The sequence below is a fragment of the Miscanthus floridulus genome, chromosome 2 (genome assembly GCF_019320115.1).
Source record: "Miscanthus floridulus cultivar M001 chromosome 2, ASM1932011v1, whole genome shotgun sequence".
In the NCBI taxonomy this organism is placed as follows: Eukaryota; Viridiplantae; Streptophyta; class Magnoliopsida; order Poales; family Poaceae; genus Miscanthus; species Miscanthus floridulus.
Genome location: NC_089581.1, coordinates 111,723,857 through 111,741,713, shown reverse-complemented (window position 1 = coordinate 111,741,713; position 17,857 = coordinate 111,723,857).

Here is a 17,857-nt window from a genome sequence, read left to right as displayed (position 1 = left end):
TGTTGAACTGGGTTTTTGGTGAGCTTCATGGCACTTTCATTGTCACATAGCAATGCCACTTTTTTGAATTTGATTCCGAAGTCACTCAAAGTTGCCTTCATCCAAAGCAATTGAGCACAACAACTACCGGGCGAAATGTACTCCGCTTCGGCTGTTGAAAGTGCTACACTATTTTGCTTCTTTGATGACCAAGACACAAGTGGTCTTCCCAATAGTTGACATGTGCCTGATGTGTTCTTCATCTCAACTTTGCATCCCACATAATCGGAGTCTGAGTATCCAATCAACTCAAATCTTGCTCCTTTGGGATACCATAATCCAACATTTTGTGTATGCTTTAAGTACCTCAAAATTCTCTTAGTTGTCTTCAAATGGCTTTCTCTTGGTGAGGCTTGAAATCTAGCATATATGCATATACTAAACATCACATCCGGCCTTGATGCAGTCACATAGAGTAGGCTTCCAATCATAGACCGATACATCTTTTGATCCACCATGTTGCCACTAGCATCACTATCCAAGTTTCTATTTGTCCCCATTGGTGTATTAATAGCTTTAGCATCACCTATTCCAAACTTCTTGAGTATGTCTTTGATGTACTTGTCTTGATTTACAAATGTGCCATTCTTCTTTTGCTTGATTTGAAGACCAAAGAAGTAACTAAGCTCTCCAATCATGGATATCTCAAACTCACTTGCCATCATCTTTCCAAACTCCTCACAAAATTTTTGATTGGTTGATCTAAATATGATATCATCAACATAGATTTACAACACAAATAAGTCATTACCTAGCTTCTTGATGAAGAGAGTGGTGTCAACCTTTCCCATCTTAAATCCCTTAGAGAGTAGGAAATCTCTCAATCTCTCATACCATGCTCTTGGTGCTTGCTTCAATCTATACAAAGCCTTCTTCAACTTATAGACTTAGTTGGGCTTCTTCTCATCTTCAAAACCAGGAGGTTGCTCAACATACACAAGCTCATTGATGTACCCATTGAGAAATGCACTCTTCATATCCATTTGGTACAACTTGATGTTGTGGACACAAGCATAGACTAACAAGATCCTAATTGCTTCCAATCTTGCAACTGGGGCATATGTTTGTCCAAAGTCAAGACCTTCAACTTGAGTGTAACTTTGAGCCACTAATCTTGCTTTATTCCTTACAACTATCCCATCTTGATCTTGCTTGTTCTGAAAGACCCATTTGGTTCCAATCACGTTATGATCCTTAGACCTCTCAACTAAGTCCCATACTTGGTTTCTTGTGAAGTTGTTTAGCTCTTTATGCATAACATTCACCCAATCAATATCCTTCAAAGCTTCATCTATCTTCTTAGGTTCAATGGATGACACAAATGAGAAGTGTTCACAAAATGATGCCAATCTTGATCTTGTTTGTACACCTCTTGAGATATCACCAATTATAGAGTCCAATGGATGGTCTCTTGCAACATTGGTAGGTTGGAGCACTTGCACTTGATTGCTTGTATTTGATTTATCATTTGGTTGAGATGATGAACTAGCCACTTGTTGTTGATCTTGCACTTTGTCATCACTAGCACTTGCTTGAACTTGATCATGAGAACCACTAGCTTGCACATTTGAGTTAGAGAGTACTTGATTCTTGTCATCTTCAACATTGATCACCTCTCTAGGCCTTATGTCACCAATGTCCATGTTATTCATTACATTGACCAATTGAGTACCTCTCACATCATCTAGATTCTCATCTTTCTCTTGGGAACCATTTGTTTCATCAAATTCCACATCATGAACCTCCTCAAGAGTACCACTAGCCAAATTCCAAACTCTATAAGCCTTGCTAGTAGTTGAGTAACCAAGCAAGAAACCTTCATCACATTTCTTCTCAAACTTGCTCAATCTTGTGCCTTTCTTCAATATGTAGCATTTGCAATCAAAAATCTAAAAGTATGCAATATTGGGATTTCTATCATTCAAGAGCTCATAAGGTCTCTTTTTCTTTAATGGATGACAATAGAGTCGGTTGCTATAGTAGCAAGCCGTGTTGATTGCTTCGGCCCAAAATAAATGACTCACATTGTACTCACTCAACATTTATCTTGCCATGTCAATCAAGGTTCTATTCTTCTTCTCAACTAGGCCATTTGAATGAGGAGTGTATTTGGCTAAAAATTGATGCCTAATTCCAAACTCTTCACACAAATCATCAACTCTTGTGTTTTTTAATTCACTTCTATTGTCACTTCTCACTTTCTTGATGGTTGTTTCAAACTCATTGTGAATTCTCTTGATGAATGTCTTGAAGGTAGCAAACACATCACTCTTGTCAACAAGAAAGAATACCCATGTATATGTAGTGAAATCATCCACAATTACAAATCCATATTTGTTTACACCAATGCTAGTGTATGTGGTTGGTCCAAATAAGTCCATGTGCAACAACTCAAATGCCTTTGATGTGCTCATCATGCTCTTCTTTGGATGTGTGTTACCAACTTGCTTTCCGGCTTGACATGCACTACAAAGCTTATCCTTCTCAAATATGACATCTTTCAAGCCTCTAACTAGGTCATACTTGATCAACTTGTTCAGTTGTTTCATTTCAACATGACCAAGCCTTCTATGCCATAACCAACCCATGCTTGACTTAGTGAGCAAACATGTTGACAATTGAGCTTCTCTAGCATTGAAATCAACCAAGTATAGATTCTCATATCTAAATCCTTTGAATATCAAGTTAGAGCCATCTACACTTATGATCTCTACATCATCCACACCAAATATGCACTTGAAACCAAGATCATACAATTGAGCTACCGATGATAGGTTGAAGTTCAAGCTCTCTACTAGTAGCACATTGAAAATGCTCAAGTCATTGGATATTGCAATCTTACCATGACCTTTGACCTTGCCTTTGCCATTATCACCAAATGTGATACTATCAATCCCATTGCTCTCATTTTCATTGATTGAATTGAACATTCTTGAATCACCGCTCATGTGTTGTGTGCACCCACTATCAAGCACCCAATGCCTTTCTTTGGCTTTATAATTGACCTACAAAAGAAGATCAAATTTTTTTAGGTACCCAAACTTGCTTGGGTCCTTGAAGGTTAGTTACTAAGGTCTTTGACACCCTAATGGCTTTCTTCTTTGAGTCAATAATTGGTGTACCAATGAACTTAGCCTTCACACCATTGACACCCTTAACAAGCATGTAAGACTGTCTCCAACAACCGCTACCCAAAATACAAGATCCATTCCATATTTGGGTAGCGCTATAGGTAAATGATTCAATACCCATTTTTGGTCTTCTCTAATAACAAGACCCAAAAGAGAATCTTTTCTGTAAATGGGTCTCTAGGAGAGAGAATACTCAAATTTGGGTTATACCTCTCCTGACACCTAAAATAGGTCTGACATATAGGTATTCTGTTGGAGGCTATAGATATTCTGTTGGAGACCCATTTTGGGTTTGGGTCTCCAGATGGCTCTCCTATTGGAGACATCCTAACAAGAATCAAATCTAATTGAAGATACATTAGGTTGTTTGTTCTTGTTAGTCTTGCAATATTGCTCTATATGTCCAACTTGCTTGCATCTATTGCAAAACCGACCATTGCCCTTCACAAAGCTAGCTTTAGGAGTGACAAGGGCCACCTTGTCTTTCTTGGGAGTATAGCCCAATCCCTTTTTATTGAGAGAAAACTTTTGGCTACCTAAGTACTTTAGCAAGCGGGCATCTCCACCATAGGCATTGCCTAAGGCACGAGTGATCTCATTCACCTCCTTCTTGAGGGTTTTATTTTCCACATTAGTGAGGCATCACAAGTGAAACCATCACTCAAAGGTGAAGTGGAAGTAGTAGTGCTACAATAAGGGTTAGTGGGAGCAACAACAACGGGCTTATAAAATGGTTCATCAATAATATCACATGTCAGTCCCACATCACAAGACACTATCACTTGCTCCTTCTTGGCTTCCTTCTTCTTGGCTTGCTGGATGAGAGAGGAGTGAGCCTTTTCAAGCTTTGAGTGAGCTTTGCCAACATTCTCATGGGCTTCCATTAGCCTCTTATGAGTGACATTGAGCTCATCAAAGGATTTGTCGACAGAATATCGTCGGCAGTCCTCCGAGGGGTATCCCACGAAGGTAGATTGATCGATAGAGGAGCGCGAGATCAAGAACAAGAAGGCAACAGAGACACACGAGTTAGATAGGTTTAGGCCGTCAGTATGATGTAATACCCTACTCCTGTGATCTATTGGTTTGTATTAGCTATCGTATGATATGCCGTGATTTTAGAGGGGGTCCCTGCCTGCCTTATATAGTCCAGGAGGCAGGGTTACAAGTCGGTTAGATCTGAGAGATAATCGGAAAGTAATAACTGATTACAGGAATCTTGGGATCATACATATCCTAACAGATCTCATAGTATCTTTAGGATATCTTCCCGATGTCTTGCGGAAGGCGCCGAGCAGAGTCATGCCCCACAAGGCTTCTTCTTGTGGGCTGGGCCACCCCTAGGGGCACAACCCATGTGGTCTGCCGTGGGTATCCAGGGTCATACACCCCACACCTAGTCCCCGAGCGCCTTGTACCCGTTGTGCAACGTCGTCTTGAGCTTGTCCGAGCAAGTGCGAACAACGCCAAGCAGTCAAGCTCATGGTCCAACCACCATGCTAAACTGCTGAGCTACATGAGCTGTCATCGAGCAGTGTGAACCATTGCCGAGCAGCATAACCTATCGCTGAGCAGCGTGACCTGTCGTTGAGCACCGTGAACCATTGCCGAGCAAAGTGACCAAAGTACAGCTTGCCATAAGGGTGTAAGGAGCTCAAGTTTAGAATCGAAAATTTCTCCGCAGTGGACCAAGTGTGCCCACTTAGAGTCCGAACAAAGTTGTAGGAGTCAATCTTCCTCTATAGGCATGTAGTCTTCGAGAAAAAACCCCGCACACTCACCACAAGGTGAAGTGTGCCCACTTAGTCCTCGAGCCTGATAGCAGATGATGTAGTCATGTGGTGCCAGGGTTAGAAACTTGAAGAATAGTAGAAAACCAGCCGAGCAGGAAGCTAGTCCCTGGGCGTGCCCCAAAAAGAGACAAAGCACATTCACCGCAAGGTGAAGTGTGCCCACTTAGTACCCAAGCCTAACAGTAGGTGATAGTCACGTGGTGCCAGGGTCAGAAATAGAAAAACAATTAAAGACCAACAGAGCAGGCCGCTAGTCCCCATGCTGTAGGTGGAGTTATTAGAGATATCGAATCATGGAGAAAAAACTAGAGTAATAGCTGTACAGTGTCAGTTACTTAGCCTTAATAAATGGTGGAGAAGTCGGCAATATTTCGGCGAGGAGCAGCAGAAGGCAGAGATAAATGAGCGCCATGGGCTACGGTTGCGCGGAAGCCCAGGTAACAGCCCATTTGCCGTATTGGAGAAATCAGAGCGGTGCAGATCGTGGGAACGGTTCCCAAAAAACCCTTGAATGCGGAATGGTGGGGAAAATCCTATATAATAGTGCCACCGTAGACCCCGTTCCCACCTTTTCCACTTCATCTTCTTCCTCATCTCTCGCACCGCCGAATCCGCAACCACATTTGCCTCCGCCGCCGATACCTAACCAGATCTGAGAGATGGCGCCAAAGAGAGGAGCTGCGAAACCGAAGAAGATGAGTCCCAAGAAGGCGGACGTCGTGGCCCGACACGATGAGGAGTGGGTGCCGTCACGAATAGGAGAAGCTGAGCTGAACCGACTGGTGGAAGCCGACATTCTCCCCGACCGTGCGACCATCGGATGGTGGCCAGCTCTCGGTGAGTCCTTCCCCACGCCTCACACTAACGAAGCAGTGGTATTCGAAGACTATTTCTGGCGCGGGCTAGGGTTTCCTATTCACCCATTTCTGAGGGATCTGTTGGAGCTCTAGGGGGGTTACTCTGTGCAATCTCCACCCTAATACCATTTTGCACATCTCAATCTTCATCCACTTGTGTGAGGCATACCTCGGAATCCTACCCCACTTCAATCTATTCCGTCACCTATTCTGGCTGAAGAAGAGAGGCGGCGCTAGTTCCAAGGTGGTCGGCGGGGTGTATCTCCAGCTTCGGGATGGGATGGCCAGTGAATATCTTACCATACCGCTGAATACATCACTGAAGGGGTGGAACACCAGATGGTTCTATATGAAACAAAGCCACCCAATGGTTCATTGTAACGCCGACCACATCCCAGAAAGCCAGAGGAGTTGGTCGGAGCTACCGAGCAAGGACGACATGGAGTAAGTGAATGAACTCCTTAGCTTGATAAAGGGCGTGAAGACCAATGGTGGATTGGTAGCAGTGAGTTTCATAGTGCGCCGCATACAACCCTGTAAAGAGAGGGCGCACCCAGGCTTTGAATTCAAAGGAGAGACCGACGGTACTCGAGAGAGGCCAGAAATACTGTCTAGGAGCGACATCGAAGAGCGAACTACTGAGCTGTTTGCCCCGCTATCCTCCTTCAAGCTGTCAGGGTATACAAAGCCCTTCAATTGCAAGAATCTGCCTCCTTAGGTGAGTGTCCTGAGTATATGTTTTCGAGAAGTTTATTTATACCGCCGAGCAATAAACTAATCCTACTCATGTGAAGATCCATTCGTAGGATAGGGCAGTGTATTTCTCGGCCGTGCTAAGAAATAATTGGCCGCCGTCATTGGATGCACGACAACCTATTCAAATTGAAGAAAGCTTCGTCGGTGTCTCCTCTAAATTCGGAGGAATGGATACTGGTCAAACGGAGAGTCCTCCCCCGGTGTCGGCGAAAATCCGGGGGAAGAGGCCGGTGGAAGATGAGCCAGCCTAGAAGAAGTGGAAAACAGCAGCGACTGCTCCCCACAAACTAGGCGGGATCTCTCTGGATGATGACCAGACCAATCGGACACGAAGAACCGTGGTGTTCGATTGGTCTAACGACGATGAGATTCTTACGAATCCTCCCCCGAGCATGAAAGGGCCTCCACGCAACCCACGCGCGGAGGAACAAACCGGGGTAGGCAAACAAGTCTGTGAAGCTCCAACAAGGAGAGTCCCCGAGCAATGAGCGGAGGGAATTGTTGCGCAGCAGACGTCAGAAATCCCCGCTGGGCGGGCAACGAAGATCCCCGAGCAACAAACGGCAGCGGCCCCGGAGTAGCAGGTGGAACCAAAGTCGACCGAGGAAGAGCCGAGAATTCCCCTGGCGAGCACAGGAGTCGACCCCCGCGGCTGTGCCCGGAGGCTCAGGCCGGCACCGTCGGTTCAAGAAATTGAACCGTCAGACCAAACCATAAGTGTCCTTGTGCTAATGCTACTTTGCTGTATTTCCCTTACTTCTATTGTGACTGAATAACTGATTTGGTACAGTGCCCAGCCAACAATTGATCCAGCCCCGCCCGCTCAGACTGAGCAGCAACCAAAAACTGGCCCTGGAGCGGTGGAGATGCCAGTAGACCACATCCAGGAGTCCCCAAGTGTTTGGGAGCACGCGGGGGAGCTAATTGCTGCCCCTAGTGGGCTTGATAGCCATGAGAGACTGCTTACTACGGCAAATGAGTCGGCGACAGCGCCTTCGGCAATGGTGGAATCAGTAGTGGATAAGCTTTCAGCGCTGAAGGAGCAAACGGCGGTCCCTGAAACTTTGGAGGGCGTGGTTGGACCTGCTATCCGAGCACCAAGCCCCAAGGTGGTCCCCCCGGCTGCAATGGTGGAGGACGAGGTGGAGGAGATCGTACATGATGAACCTCGACCCCAAGCAGTCCAGATCCTCCGAAAGCGTGGTGATGAAATAGTTATTGTCGAAGAGGAGGACACCACCAAGGAGTTTAGGAGACTGGAGACTTCCCTTACTGGTGTGATGAAATAGATCAAGGTGAATACTTCGTCTAGAAAGGTCCTAATTGTTTATTGGAATTGGTTAACGTTAATGTCATCATGCATTTTGCAGGAAATATCTCGAGTTGCCGAGCAGCGCTGCCAGCTGATAAAGCAAATGGAGCCCCTTGCTGTGGAGAACGAAAAACTCAAAGAGGCCTGGAACCTCTCGGAGAAGAATATCCAGAGGGCCTAATGCGAACGAGACCTTACGGAGTCGAACACGCGGGACCTGGAATACCGGAAGGGGTTCCTTACCGAAAAGCTGACGGCTGTGTCTAAGCAAGTGCGGAGCTAGTCCGAGCAGCTGTTCACTATCTCCGACCAACTAAAAAGTGCTTCCGAGCAGCTAGAGAGGAAAAGCGAACAACTCAACAGTGTTTCCAAGCAGAAAGCAGGTACGGTACATCAACGAATGTACTTTGGTATTGCTGAACAGCCGCATTTTCGGTAACAACTGTTGTGCTTGTAGAGCAAGACATTGAGCTCAGCTAGATGCGCTAGACCTTCAATCAACTTCGCTAAGAGAAAGCAAAGGAAGCAGAGCGGGTGGACAAACTTGCTGAAGAGCTGAAAGGTGAATTCATCCTGGTCGAAATTACTGTTGAAGTAGCTTCCTTGTATAATGGATCATTGTAACTCTCGTAGGCTATCGTCATAAAGCCAAAGCGTAGTTCGACATGCTGGTGCAAGAGGCCAAGGTCCAAAAGGAGAACTTCGACGCTGTAATCGCCGCAATTAAGTCGTTGCTTGACTACGTCGATCTGGAACCGGCAGCTCAGCACAACGATAGGCGTCAATGTCCCGACACCATAATCCAGAGGTGCAAGGCAGCATGGGAGAACTTCAAGACTTTCAACCACGATGCCATTACGACCATCGCTACCCATGTCCTCGCGGGTGTTTGGTCCCATTACCCTACCATCGACCTTTAGTCGATAGGGGGTGGGTTCACCGAAGGACTGGATGACGTGGGAACACAGCAGTTGGAGGACAAAGTGGAGGATGCAGCAAAGATGCTGGCCGGCGATATAGACCTGTTTGCTGAAATGGATGGTAACGGCGAAGCTCAGTAATCAGCTCATAGATTATCATCTGTAAAGGCCTGACAGTGTAATTAGAACGCACGAAAGCGCAAGAAACAATTATTCGTCGAATAAATGCTATAAGGTGCATGTATATGTAATATATGCAGTTTGCTTGTAGTTCGGTGAAATAGTCTTCGCAGTTTCAAACCTGGCACGATTATGCGTAGTTCAAATAACATCCGAGCAGTTGGTCTGCTACTGATCCCTATGGCCTTGGCCAGCCCATAGTCCATAACATCGAGCGTGGAGCCCGTGCACATGTAGGATTAACAGACTTGGCCCAGGAACCGCAGCCAACCACCCATGACGTAGAGCGTAGAGCCCCATGGCACGTGTAGGAAAAAATCGGTGACTGGGCCTTTTCCATAAAAAACAGCGCGGAACGTGTGCTGCTCGGTAGTTGTTATACGAACTTGGAGATAAAGACAACATAAGCGGCGTTCGAGCAATGTATTCTATGTTGAACTCTTGGCCTTGGCTGACCCATAGTCCATAACATCGAGCGCGGAGCCCGTAGACATGTAGGAAAAACAGGTGTGACCAAGGGACCGCAGCCGACCACCCATAACGTAGAGCACGGAGCCCGTAGCACATGTAGGGAGAGATCGGAGATTGGGTCGTCTCCGAAGAGAACATAAAAGAAAAGATGTTGCTCTCCGATCAAAAAATGTTTAGCGATTTGGAGAAAACGTGCTCGGTGATTTGGAGAAATCGTGTTCGTCGATTTGGAGAAATCGTATTTGGTGATTTGGAGAAATCGTGTTCGGCGATTTGGAGAAAACATATTCGGCGATTTGGAGAAATTGTGTTCGACGATTTGGAGAAATCATATTCGGCGATTTAGAGAAATCATGTTCGGCGATTTGGAGAAAAGATATTCTGCGTTTGGAGAAATCATGTTCAGCGATTTGGAGAAAACATATTCGGCGATTTGGAGAAATCGTGTTCGGCGATTTGGAGAAATCGTATTCGGCGATTTGGAGAAATCGTGTTCGGCGATTTGGAGAAAAGATATTCAGCGATTTGGAGAAATCATGTTCGGCGATTTGGCGAAAACATATTCGGCGATTTGGAGAAATCGTGTTCGGCGATTTGGAGAAATCGTATTCGGCGATTTGGAGAAAACATATTCGGCGATTTGGAGAAATATGGTCGGCGTAGTTACGGCGATTATGTATTGGAGTTCGTCATGAAGTAGCATATAGCTCGGCGACCACAAGTGGATGTTAAACCACAATAAAGACAAAATGGAGACAAGTTATGGAGACCAAAAACTTTACTGAATATAAAATTGTAGAGTACATATCTGTAGTGTTTCAAGGATAGAAACGTATAAGGTGTTCGATGTGCCATGAGTTGGGAACATTGACTCCTTCTAAGTCACTTAGGCGATAAGAACCTAGTCGAGTAACCTCTTTGACGACATAAGGACCTTCCCAGGGGGAAGAGAGCTTGTGCAACCCTTCAGTTTTTTGTTTTCTGCGGAGAACGAGATCGCCGACAACAAATGAACGACCTTTAACGTTTCGGTTGTAGTACCTCCGCAAGCCTTCTAGATATTTTGCTGTACGGATGCAGGTGATTAGGCATTCTTCCTCGGCCCTGTCGACGTCCTTAGACCAAATAGCCTTGGCCTGCTCTTCATCATAGTTTTCCACTCTAGGTGCTCAGAAAGTAACGTCCGCTGGTAGTATGGCTTCTGAGCCGTAGACCAAAAAGTATGGAGTCATGCTGGTGCTGTGACTAGCTTGAGTACACAGTCCCTAGACTACAGCTGGAAGCTCCTTGAGCCATCTGCCCAAGTGCTTTTCTTCTTTCTGATATAGTCGCTTTTTTAGGGCATCAAGGATCATACCGTTTGCCCGTTCGATCTGACCGTTGGCTCGTGGATGAGCAGCGGAGACATATTTGACGGAGATGCAACGGTCTTTGCAGAAGTCCCAGAAGTGATGGCCAGTAAACATAGTTCCGAGATCGGTGATGATGCTATTTGGTAGACCAAATCTGTGGATGATATCTTCAAAGACCTCAACTGCCTTCTATGCAGTGGCCGAGACGAGCAGTTTATATTCAATCCACTTGGAGAACTTGTCAATGGTGACATATATGTATCGAAAACCACCTGGTGCTGGCTTGAAAGGCATGATCATGTCCAGTCCCCAGCACGCAAAGGGCTAGGAGGCTAGGATGGTTTGCAGCTCTTGCGCCGACACGTGTATTTGCTTAGCGAAGAATTGGCATCCTTCACAACGTCGGATGAGATCTTCTGCATTAGTGATGGCTGTGGGCTAATAAAAACTAGCTCAGAAAGCCTTGCCGACCAATGTTCTCAAGGCCGCATGGTTGCCGTAGGAACTAGAGTGAATTTCGAGAAGTAGCTTCACTCCTTCCTCTTGGGTGATGCATTTCTGTAGTATCCCTTCCTTGGCACTTTTCCTCATCAAGCTGCCATCCACCAGCATGTAAAGCTTGCTTCGACGAACTAGGCGTTCAGTTTCAGTCTTGTCTGCGGGTACCTCGATGCTGGTGTGGTACTTGATGAATTGCTCCCTCCAATCGGCGACCGGCGAAGGTAACACAAGTACCAACTGCTCGATAGGGGGAACTTCTTCGACTTCCTTATCTTCTTTGATGGATGGCATCGGGAGATCTTGAACGAAGACCCCCGGCGGAATCACGGTGCGAGAAGAACCTAGCTTGGATAAGTGGTCGGTGAGTTGATTTTGGTCATGTACCACATGGTGATACTCGATGCCATAGAATTTTTCTTCAAGCTTTCTAATTTCAGCGCAGTAAGCATCCATCTTCTCACTGGAATAGGACCAGTCTTTGTTGAGCTGGTTGATAACCAGTGCAGAGTCCCCGTACACCATGAGGCGTTTAACGCCGAGCTCGACGGCTATACGAAGACCATGGAGACATGCTTCATATTCCGTGGCGTTGTTGGAGGCCGGGAAGTGTATCTAGAGAACATAACGTAGATTATCCTTGGTCGACGTAATGAACAGAATGCCCGCACCAGCACCATTGATGTTAAGGGCGTCGTCGAAGTACATCACCTAGTGTTCGGGGCAAGCAGCGATGATGGGCTCTTGGATCTCGGTCCATTCAGCGACAAAGTCAGCGAGCGCCTATGACTTAATGGTAGGTCTGCTTCTGAATTCGATGGAATAGGTGCCGAGCTCGATCACCCATTTAATGATGCGGCCGTTGGCCTCTTTGTTGCGGAGAATGTCCCCCAAAGGGAACTTAGTGACCACAGCGATCTTGTAGTATTCGAAGTAGTGTCGGAGTTTGCGTGACGTAATAAGAATGGTGTATAACAACTTTTGTACCTGAGGGTAACAAGTTTTGGGCTCGTTAAGTACCTCGCTGATGAAGTAAACCGGACATTGTACTTTATAAGCATGCCCGGCCTCTTCATGTTCGACGACAATAGCTGTGCTCATGACGCGAGAAGTGGTGGCGATGTATATTAGCAGAGTCTCATCTGGCCTTAGCGCTGTCATGATCGGCGGCTTTGTTAAGAACAACTTGAGCTGCTCGAAAGCTGAGTCTGCCTCCTCTGACCAGGAAAAGCGCTCGAAGGCCTTAAGGAGCTTGAAGAAAGGTAGCCCTTTTTCGTCGAGGCATGATATGAAGCGGCTTAAAGCAGCCATGCAACCTATAAGCTTCTGTATATCCTTGACGCATGTTGGCCATTTCATATTGGTGATGGCGGAGACCTTGTCAGGATTAGGCTTGATGCCTCGAGCACTGATGATGTAGCCTAGCAGTATACCAGACGGAACTCTAAAGATGCACTTTGAAGGGTTCAGCTTCCATCGGTACTTGTTCAAGTTGGCGAAGGTTTCTTCGAGGTTGCGATAAGGTTGTCGGCTGTCTTGGTCTTGATGACCACATCATCGATGTAGGCTTTGACATTGTGGCTGATCTGTTGGTCGAGGCACATTTGGTTGGCCCTTTGATAGGTAGCCCCGGTGTTCTTGAGTCCGAAGGACATAGTTTTGTAGCAGTATACACTAAAAGGTGTAATGAACGATGTTTTTATTTGGTCTTCTTCCTTGAGAGAGATATGATGATAGCCGGAGTAACAGTCAAGGAAGGAGAGTAGTTCGCAGCCAGCGGTAGAGTCTACAACCTCATCTATCCGAGGCAAGCCGAAGGGGTCTTTAGGGCCGTGTTTGTTAAGATCAGTATAATCAACGCACATTCTCCATTCTTTATTCTTTTTTCGAACGAGAATAGGGTTTGCTAACCAATCTGGATGATACACTTCTTTTATAAACCCAGTAGCTAAGAGCCATTTTATTTCTACCCTAATAGCCTCCTTCTTGTCTAGCATGAATCGGTGGAGTTTCTGCTTGATCGGTTTGGCGGTCGGTGAGACATTCAAGGAGTGCTCGATCTTCTCCCATGGTACCCTCGGGATGTCTGTAGGTTTCCAAGCAAACACATCGGCATTGGCATGTAGGAAGGAGATGAGCGTGCTTTCCTATTTGGGGTCAAGGTGAGCCCCAATCTTCATGGTCTTGGAGGTGTCGTCGAGGCCGAGGCCGACCTCTTTGATTTCCTTGGACTTGGCAGAGGCGCGGGGAAGCTCTAGCTCTAGAATCTCCATGTCATCGGCGGGTGCTGTCTTGGCTTCGACGACCATGCTAGCCATCTGGATGGAGAGGTCGGTGGCTTCGGCGAGAGCGAGACTCTCTGTCTCATAGGCGTAGGCAACGGAGAGGTTGGCCCGTAGAGCCAGGACTCCAGCAGGCGAAGGCATCTTCAACACCAGATACGCGTAGTGTGGTACGGCCATGAATTTGGCCAGAGCTGGCCGGCCAAGTATGGCGTGGTAGGCGGTGTCGAAGTCAGCGACATAGAAGTTGATATGCTCGACGCGGTAGTTGCTTGCCGTGCCAAACTTTACTGGTAGGGTGATCTCCCCAAGTGGTCTGGATGCCCTTCCAGGTACCACACCTCAGAAGGAGGAGTCCAAGGGTGTGAGATCTGATATCGCGAGGCCCAACTCCCTTAGGGCCCCGGCGAAGAGTAGGTTCAAAGCACTGCCACTGTCAACAAGGACTTTTCTAAAGACCACCTTCTGGACGGTTGCGTCGAGGACGAGGGGGAAACACCCTATGTAGGGTATGTCTACCCACTGGTTAGCCCTGCTGAAGGTGATGGGGACCTCGGACCATGGGCGATAGCTAGGGTCAGTGGTAGTTTCTTCTAATGTGACGACGAGCACTCGTCGGGCGGCGAGCTTCCGTTCCCTTCTACTCTCAGTGGAGGCGAGGCCCCCGAAGATGGTGGCAACCACCTTATTGTGGTCCTAAAAGGCGTTGTTGTTGTTGTTCCTAGGTGGTCGGCGACCTCTGGCTCCATCGTTGGCATCGTTATCAAGCCTCTTGTCCTGGAACTCCCTAGCTAGACTAATGCAGTCCTTCATCTTGTGTTTGGTGTTCTTGTGAAGAGGGCATGGGCCATCGAGGATCTTTTGGTACTGCTCATTGTAGTTATGCTTGGCGCGAGGTTGACTAACGACGGCGATGATGTGTTCTAGCCAGCAGCGGTGATTTTGGCTAGGCCTGTGTCCTCCTGTTCGATCACGGCCGCTATCACGATGGTAGCTGCGGTCGTCGGGGCGGCGGTCGCTGTGACGTTGGTCGTCGGGGCGATCGTTGTAGCGGTGAGGCGGGCGCTAAGTGCCTGCATCCTCGTTGAAGCGCACCTTGGCTTCCTCGGCATCAGCGTACTGGTTGGCGGTAGTTATCATTTCGCCGATACCGGTGGGCGGCTTGCGGTTGAATTTGGAGCGAAGCTCGCGATGGTGGAGTCCTCGGATAAAGGCGGTGATGACTTCAGCTTCCGTGATGTTGGGGATAGTGTTCCTCATCTCAAAGAAACACCTGATGTAGCTACGGAGGAGCTCGGATGGCTTCTGGTTGATGCGGCTAAGATCATGCTTCGTGCCGGGTCGAGTACACATGGCCATATAGTTATCGGTGAAGACTTTCTTCAACTCTTCCCATGACCTGATGGAGTCCAGTGCGAGGCTGGTAAACCAGCTCATGGCGGGTGGCGTGAGCCTGACGGGGAGATAATTTGCCATGACACTGGTGTCTCCTCCCACGGTGCGGACAACAGTGGCGTAAGCCTGCAACCACTGAGTTGGGTTCATTCTTCCTTCGTAGGGCTCGACCCTGGTGATCTTAAAACCATGGGGCCACCGAAGCATTCAGAGTGCCCTTGTGAAAGCTGGAGGCCCCTTAGGGTTGTCGACACCGTCGTTTGTGGTGTTGTGGTCGGGGATAGGCTTGAGGGCTGAGTCCGGGTTGCCGTACTCCCTTTCGTAATCTTGGCGGCGACGCACTTCGTCTTCATGGCGACCAAAACAATGTTGCTTGATAAGCCGTCGCGTATCTCGGAGGTTGCTGAGATGTACTCTAGCATCCTGTTTGACCTCCTAGTCGTGCTGGCGATGGTGTTCGGCATGATGCCCCCTAGGTCCCCCCCTAGAGAGGTAGCGATTGGTCGGCGAAATCGCTTTGACTGGGGCGACGATTGGATCTCAGCGCAGCTAATCGGTGAATCATGCTCATAGAGCACGAAGGTCTCTGATCCTCGCAAATCTCATTGACCTGACAGTGAGCCGCTTTAAGCATGGCGGCGATCTTGGCGAGCTCGGGCGTTTGAGGGAAATAAGCGAGCTCGTTGGCGGCTACTGCCAAATTGGCGCTTGGAGTCTTGAAGACGTCGTGGCTGTCGACGTGGAGAAATTCTTCATCGAGGTCGCTGTGGAGCGGGAGCGGTCTTCCTTGAGAATCGAGCCGATTATTCCGAGTAGCCTCGGCCCTCGCAATGGCTGCCTTGTTTTCTCGCCGCTACGCACGGTTGACATTTCGGTTCTCCCGAGCAATGCGCTCCTCCTTGGTTTCGCCATTCTGAGGAGGGCTATCGATGCTGACGTTGAAGATCGCACCACCCCGGAAGGGTGGAAGGAGAAATTGATCGGAGAAGGTTTCGGCGAGGGTCTCCGTAGAGCCCTAAGACTCGAAGCCCAAAGTTTCTTCTGAGATGGTCTGGAGGTGCGCCCCGGGGCTTCGGCCTAAGTGTAGCATGATGACGGCTGGCTGAAGCTGGACGGTGACCCGGTCGGCGAGTTTGCCCCTTAGGGCATGTTGGTAAGCAGCGGTAGTGTTGGTGAATCCGAAGGGTAGGGCCGTAACCCCTGTAGTTTCCCGAGCAGCCTCTGATAGATCTGGATCAGAGGGTGGTTGGCGCTAAACCAGAGTGTCTAGTGCCGATTTGGCAATGGAGAGATAATCGACAAGCTTCAGTCTGACCCGGTCGATGGATTCAATCAGATCATCGTTGTTGATCGGCCTCTTCTGGTAGCGAGGAAGCGAACGGCGAGTTGTCGCCGAAGGAGACCTTGGAATTGGCTCCGAGATCAGATCTACAGTTGTAGGTGTGGGGGTGGTCGGCGCGGAGCCAATCTGCCTTGGCTCGAGGAGCTCTCCGACTTCATCAGCGTTGATGACCCACGAGATGGATCCGATCGTGAAGATCTAGCCAGGCTGCGGAAGGGACGAAGAGCCTATGGAAAAAGCCATCTTGTTCGACAAGGAAACAACACGCACACCCCTACCTGGCGTGCCAACTATCGATAGAATATCATCGGCAGTCCTCCGAGGGGTATCCCACAAAGGTAGATTGATCGGCAGAGGAGCGCGAGATCAAGAACAAGAAGGCAACAGAGACACACGAGTTAGACAGGTTTAGGCCGTCAGTATGACATAATACCCTACTCCTATGATCTGTTGGTTTGTATTAGCTATTGTATGATATGCCATGATTTTAGAGGGGGTCCCTGCCCGCCTTATATAGTCCAGGAGGCAGGGTTATAAGTCGGTTAGATTTGAGAGATAACCGGAAAGTAATAACTGATTACAGGAATCTTGGGATCATACATATCCTAACAGATCTCGTAGTATCTTCATGATATCTTCCCGATGTCTTGTGGAAGGCGCCGAGCAGAGTCGTGCCCTAAAGGCTTCTTCTTGTGGGCTGGGCCACCCCTAGGGGCACAGCCCATGTGGTCTGTCGTGGGTATCCGGGGTCGTACACCCCACAGGATTCCTTAGGAAATTTGACTTTCTTGCACAATTCTTTGCAGTCCTTTCTCTTTATCTCAAAGCAAGTGTGCACTTGCTCACACATGTCCATGAGCTCCTCCTTGGTGTACTCCTCCTCCTCATCATCATCACTCCTACAAGCATCACTTTCACATTCATCATCATCACTCACATCATATTTTACCTTGGTAGGCTTTGCCATGAGGCATGTCGATGGAGTGTCGAAGATGGAAGGCTTGTTGTTGATGGCGATGCTTGCTAGTGCTTTCTTGATGGATTTCTTGTCATCTTCACTAGAGCCATCACTATCCAAAGAGCCATCACTATCCCAAGTGACCACATAGCCTCCACCCTTCTTCTTCTTTTGGAAGATCATCTTCTTCTCCTTCTTATGCTTCTTCTTCTCATCCTCATCATTATCACTATTGTAGGGACAATTCGCTACAACATGATCAGGGCTCTTGCAATTGTAGCATCTTCTCACATATTCTTTGCTCTTGGTGTGATCCCTTCTCTTTCTTGCACCATAGACCTTCTTCTTCATGAATTTACCCATCTTGCGCACAAAGAGAGCCATAGCTTCATCATCAATGTCACTAAGATCTTCATCATCACTTGATTCTTTCTTGGAATTCCCCTTATTCTTGGATGATGAGCTAGCCTTGAATGCAACACTCTTCTTCTTCTTGTCTTCATCTTCCTTCTTGTCATCCTTGTCAACCCCTCCCTTTCCACACGGTATGTCTCTTGTGTCATGACATCAC